Below are 6945 nucleotides of genomic sequence, written 5' to 3'. Positions count from 1 at the left end.
CGTTGCTGGCGCGCGTCGAAAACAGCGTCCTGAAAACGCCTTTTTAGCCGTGTACAGCACAATTATAGTTCGCTGACCTCGCTATCAATTACATTCACCTAAGCTTTTTGCAGGACGGTAGGATACGCTTCGCTTTCTATCGCTTTTTTTAAAGCATCCATGGACTTAAATCTGGAGCGTATGGGAACCAAAGGTAAACCGAGATCGGGTATGTGAATCTGAAGTAATCACACTATGCTATTGAATGGCGCACTCGTGAGATCCTCAGGGCGTTTAAGATATCTGACAGCACTGGCCGTATCTTTTTCGGGCAATATCTGATAATAACAAACACTTTTGGTATACACTGCAAGTATGAGCATTAGTTTACGCCCGAATCGACTTGGGTCCTCTCTGCCAACAAGACTGCTTTTCTCCTGTCTAGAGCCTTTCTAGCCGGAACTTCTCTTGGCTAGCGGCGTAGAACGAGCTATCACCATCTATCTGATTCATGCCCTAAAGTGTATTCGCTCCTCCTTGGCCTTCAGCTTCCCGATTTCTGCTTTGAAATAATTGAACTTCCTAAAAACTAGCGTTCCTGTGTAGGCCTCCATTCCTGGTGTTTTGGTTCATTTTCGATGGATTCCGCCAGAGCCCTAACCTTAGAAAAAGGGTAATTTGGTCACAAAACGGTACTAAACTCCTGCTTACTCTAACTTATTACACTTACAACTATAAGCTAATTAAGCATTAGCATTAACTCTTGCTAATGTAAATAGTTACATTACATTGTAAAAGTTAATGTAACTATTTAGCACAGTGTGACAAAAAAAAGTGAGTCTAATTATTTGATTTGATAAGCACATCCTGACAGCCTTGTTTAACGCATTAATGGTAGTCAATTTCTAGTTAGGCTGTTTGTTTCTGCCCGCTCACGCAAGTGATGTATGTATAAAAACTTCTGTCTTTGTACATACATCGTTTAAAAACGCAAGAGAAAGTGTCACTGAATAATGCGGCCTCAATGCAAAAGACAGCATGCACTGAAGCCGTATGTATATATATATTGGCTGTGCATCAAAAGGGCTATAAAGATGAGGATTTGTGTTAATCCAAGGGAATTATCATTTCATGCACACAATGATACTGTAGCACAGGAGATCGCCGATTCCGCGCAAATTATTTCAAAATGGTAGTGTTATATATCCACCCATTATTTAACATGTGAAGCTATTATCATTAGCAGGGATGAACATACAACAGGACATTACTTGATTGCCTTGAGACACAGAGGAAATCTTAAAACATCTAGAGACCGTCTGGTTCGTGTTTGCTTGGTATTCTACCTTCGCTGTATGCACGGTTCATGCAATTGGCAGCATACATCATGGCGACGTTTCATGCCATTGACTTTAACGGAGTCCCTTAATATGTTCAGACTATTATGGTCTCATTTAAATACAATATAACTAGTCGGACAATAAATTAAAGGGGTTTTCTATTTTCTTCATCCTGTTTGATAAGCAAGAAGAATACGAATCTTCCTTATCTATTCATTCATCGATTACTCATAATTACGTCAAATACCTCGTTAGTAATATAGTAAATTGCTCTATTTCTTTCTTTCTTTAGGTATCCATTCCTTAACCCGTACAATTTGATTATATCATATAAACATTACATACACATCTCCTGATATACCTTTATTCAATACAATCCAGCTCTTCGACGTGCATCTTCGAGGCATCGCGCGCCGCAGTCACACAAACCTGTACACTTTTAATAGACGACGGGAAATTCCACTTGTGAAAACCCTGATTAGAGTATATTGGTTCCCAGGCTTGTCGAATAAAAATGACCTGTTGACTCGGTCCAAAGGTTTGTTCTCATAGGATGCATCCTAATTAAGACAAGGCAAGTAAGGACATTTTGAATGCACTTTTGTGATAGTTAACTTGTTAACGATTGGTCAAAAGCAATCACGAGTTGCCCCTGATTCATACCTTCGGGATAAATCAATAAGTGCGCAAGCAACCATGTAATCGAACTACAGTACAATGACTGCAGAGGTGACATACATGGATGAACGTGAGATTCGTTTATGCGCAAATCAATGAACTCGAGTTTTCCGTAAAAACAAAGCACCTGTGTCCAGCATACGCCGATATTTTTGCCAAAAATTGATTTCCTTCGCGCTGGAAAATTTCGCACTCGACAACTGTCAATAGTTCCTAACTTCCTTGACGAGCTATAAGATCGTTCTAACGAAGTTACTGCCTGGATTTAACTTATAAACATAAGCGCCTTCATATAAAAAAAAAGTACAACACAGAGGCCGCTATATGTCTTTGCTGCACGAATCTTATACATGAGGAAATTTATACTTGCGTTAGAATACAGAATGACCAATAGGAGATGAGTCTTCCAGACTTGCCTATTCAGAACTTAACAATATCTTCTAAGCTGTTTATGCTTGCGTACTATTATTGTTTTCTTCTGTACGTAGAAGATGACGTCTTCAGCGGTGTAGGCTATACTCGAACAGTTTTCTCGTTCTGAAAGTCTCTATGTTGATATAGGCACTATATAAGACTATAAAGGCACTATATAAGACTATAAAAGCAAAGGTGAGAAACATGCGGAACAAATGGGACAGCTTTACCAATGGTCGAGTATTTAAGCAGAAAACTATTACTGTTACCAAAAATCGACGACAACGTTGTACTGGACGCATCGTTAACTCAAGCTGGTCCATTTCGCATATGGCCCGTCACACATCGCTGACGCGTTGACATATTTAGTAAGATCATATAGCATAGCGTCTGGTATGTTCTGCAACACAGTATTACTGATTTGAAAATGCCCCATGCATCCAAAGCACGAGTAGGGCATCTTTTCGATTGAGTCAATTTCGCACTACTTCGCTTGCAAAAAAGTTCTCCTTTGGCCAACACTCGGATACTAGAAATGCTTCACAGTTTCCGGTTTAAAACTTTCGTTACTTTGCTACGCGAGTCGCGAGGTACGCGCTTGGGCTTACTTAGGGGTTGAGACGCCCTAAGCGGAGTAACGGTGGCTCGTAGGCTGTTAGCAGAAGTTAATTGTAAATGGATGCGCATCACGTTTCAGCTGATACATTATTTATGCACGCTGTTTATACATTCAGCACGTATTTCGCGACCCAGACGTCCTTTTCGAGGCGAAAACGCTCACGCGTTTTACGCTGAAAATGACTCAATCATAGCTGTCAGACGAATTGCAGCTGTTGACTTCAGACGGACATGTGCAGGTTTCAGACTCTTTTTTGGTCAATAGATATTGTTTAGTTAGGACGTTTTAATAGCATATGTCGCCAGGAAATCTATAATTTGATTCACGATTCGCAACTTCTTGTTAGTTATGTTTTGGAATAGGATGGTACAGTATCAAGCTTGGTCAGTATACTCAGAGCGTATGTCATTTTTACATGCGTGTTGAACCATTTCACTGGAACTATAGTTACTCTATTTGTACGGAGATTGATTTTTTGATCTTCACCTTCGGCCAATGGAGATATTTCAGTAGAAAAAAAAAACGAGCAAAGAAGTACCTTATTGGCGAAACTTCTTTTATCGCATGATTTTTGTAATAAATTGTTCTGATTTTCAAATATTATCTTAAAGATATTATTTCCTTCTAGCAACCTGAAGCGTCGTTTCCTACTCTGGAGCATTTCCTATATCCCTACCAAGCAACTTTCCAATATTAAATCATATTGTAAAATAACAAGTAGGCAGTAAACATACAATAAACGTCTTTTCGAATGTACCTTGCACTATCGTATCCTATCGCATGCAATACGCTAGCAATATAATATGCATCAACGGAAAATTCTCTTTAGCTAATGAACATCATTTGTTTGCAGAAACAGTGCGACCCGTGGCTTGAGGCTATTTCAGTATTACCCACTTCCCTCGTTCCACATAAGTCCACACAAAAAGCCGCATGTAAAAATACGACTAGCTCCTCCGACCACTAACAGGGTCACAAGTTTGGCAATTGCTGCAAGCAGATGAACCTATATTACCTGTACAGGATTACTTTTCCTCGCATGTAGTCCGACAGAATAAGTTGGCGGCGCACAAAAACATCAAGTAGAGCACTTTGGCGCTTGTTCTTATCAACTTAATTTACGTTAGTGAAACATCGTGTACTTAAGTTAATTATAGCCGTTAATTGTTGTATGGAATCACAACGGCAATAACAACTTAAGTGCAATTCGCTACCTACCTACCCGTTTACCTGTATCGAACAATCTGAATACATTGCGTTCATAAATAGAAAAAGACTTCCATTTGCATCCTACATATGTAGATATCTTTCGCTAACTTTAACAATATTCACCACGTGTCGATAAAATATACCCCGTTTTATAATTGTATACGCTACCGTTAGACGGGTTTGCGGCTTTCAGATAGTTAGATGTCGAATTCTACTAGCCGGAAGCTCAATTGGCTAAACTGATTCCGGAGAGATGTAGGACTCAATGCTATGTCAGAACCGTGCGCACGTAACAAGCCGCCGCAAATACCCTGCGCTATAGGCCCAGTTGCGAAACTCTCCTCAAAATCTAACGATGCGAAACCGCCTTCGATTGGCCTGTTTAGTTCAGGTCATTGAAGATGCTGTGACTATAGGCTGACTTTGCAGCCAAATCATATAACTCCACCGGTATAGAGATAGAGCTATACGATAAGCCGCAAGAGCCATGGCTGACGTAGCTGTTTGAATTATTCAGCGGAATAAATGTTCCTAATACATGAGAAACGCGTGCGTATTATTTTCGTCGAAGTTTTTCTATAAAGTTTTAAGTTCACAAACATAGAAGTCCTGCATTCAGAAAGATTCATTTAGTTAGTTCGTGGAGCGCCGCAGTACTTTTCGTACGCACATATATACACACATATATATAACACTAAGACCTATACACTTATAATGCGTTCTTCCTGCAGTTCGGATAATAAACCTTCAAAGGTTATAACTGTGCTGCTCTGTCTCTACACTCCGATATTCATTATAATTGGTCTCAGCTGAAATTGAATTACTAGTACCGACATCGTGTTCGGTGATGTGTTTCCTCGGTCACACGAGATCCCTGAGTCTAAAAGAAGCCAGGTGAAGCTAGGAACTGACAGATCTACTTGTCGAAATCGAACGCTGTAGCCTTCAACGGCATGAAGAGCGTTGATTAGAAAAATTACCCTTTAACTTTGGCTAAACTAGCATGCGAGGGCCGGGTCAACGTCAGGTCCTATACTGCGATGTAAAATGGGATGCGCTTCGTGTGGCCTATTTCATGCACAATATGGTCACATTCGTATCATATTTATTAGTGTGTGTTACCCGTGTAGCGGTTGGGTTGCAGTTCGACTGTGAAGTTGCTGGAATGATTAACGACCTTTCGAGAAAGTGCGGTAAAGGCGCCATTCTCTACTGATTCAAAGAATATCCTCGTGCTTGGTATGGCAGATTCTACAGCAAACTACGTTTACACGTTTCTCTGTGCCCAGCTCTTTGATTTTATACAGCACCATTTGAAAAAACCTGACAGTCGCCAGTTAGTACCCGCAAATTTGCGTGAAGACCTACATTTTGAGATACATTCTAGGTCTACATCACATAGCAAAAAATCTACTGGCTAATGGCCTCTTTTGCACCCCGCTACTGCTCGAACGTATGAGTTTACGTTTTTGATTCATCGACTTCAAAGCCTTCTCTGAGCATCATCAAAAATGGAAATAGACGTTTGCTGAGGTCAATATGAAAGCGATAAAAGGTCACGTATGAAAGGACTTAAGTTGAAGCGTCACGTTGCCACTTATTTTGCTATTCATTAAAATTTTCTCAAAAAAATGTTGTGCAGTCGCGAGCTTACATAAGCCCAGTTGAGAATGTGTTTGTAATGGATGTTGAAAATGAGGCATTGAGATATATATATTATATTATTTCTGCCAGAGAGCCTACCGCATTGAAACAAGCTTCGCCATAATCTGTATATATGTTGGTTGTGAATATGTATCTTTTTTAAATTTGAAATGGTTTTACAACATCAACCTGGCGAGTGAACAATCGTTGTAATCCAGTGGCATATTGCGCAGAAGACAACGATCATACTTTGTTGTCTTATATAATTTAATCGACTACCAGTAAAAATAAATAAATGGCAATCGTAAGTAGATATCTAGAGATTATTTTGCAAAAAGAGTATTTCAAACCTTTTTTCCCCGGCTAGTTCCTTAATTAATTGATGATAAATTCCTGCCACCTGAAAAACGGAAGTTCTTGTTTTCTCGCGCTAATCACCTAAGCAATAAAAATATTCACCTCATAACCTGCTTTTTTTTATGAAAGAGTCCTTTTTTCCTAGTTGTGTCCATCTCGTAAAATCTAACGAAGTTGCATGGTCGAAAAACAAAAAAATAAACTAAAGAGAGCTCTCTTTGGGCTAAGTTATTAATATGAAATAGCGATATTAATACGATGCACGAAAAGGGGACATTTCAGAGTTAAAAATGCTTGTTTTTGCGGTTGTTCTTAAAGAAAAATTTAAATACTAGATATACATGACACAAAAGTTTAAATCATTTTATTAAAAAAGCAATCTTCTTTATAGATAGTGAAAAACTTAATAGGCCAGTGAAGAAAAACATATTTAAATGGCCAGGTCATTAGGCTATGTCAACTGGTATTCTCTACTGTGTGATACCGAATCTTAAAGCACAAACAGAAAATATTTCTCATATTCTCCAATTGTACCTGCTCTTTCAGGCCAAACATAACCTTAGCAATTTCGTTGTATGAACAAACATTTTAGATTTTGCACACAAAAAGAATCTGTACTGTTCAGACTTACCCGATATGCGCTACGATTCTGGTTTAAAAGTTCTGCCCAATAACATATGGCTACTATTGGTGTGATAAAAATTC

This window comes from Varroa destructor, unplaced genomic scaffold (assembly GCF_002443255.2).
Source record: "Varroa destructor unplaced genomic scaffold, Vdes_3.0 BEIS01000001.1, whole genome shotgun sequence".
NCBI classification, from domain to species: Eukaryota; Metazoa; Arthropoda; class Arachnida; order Mesostigmata; family Varroidae; genus Varroa; species Varroa destructor.
The sequence above is the reverse complement of the archived record's forward strand: the minus strand, read 5'-3'. Positions refer to the sequence as shown.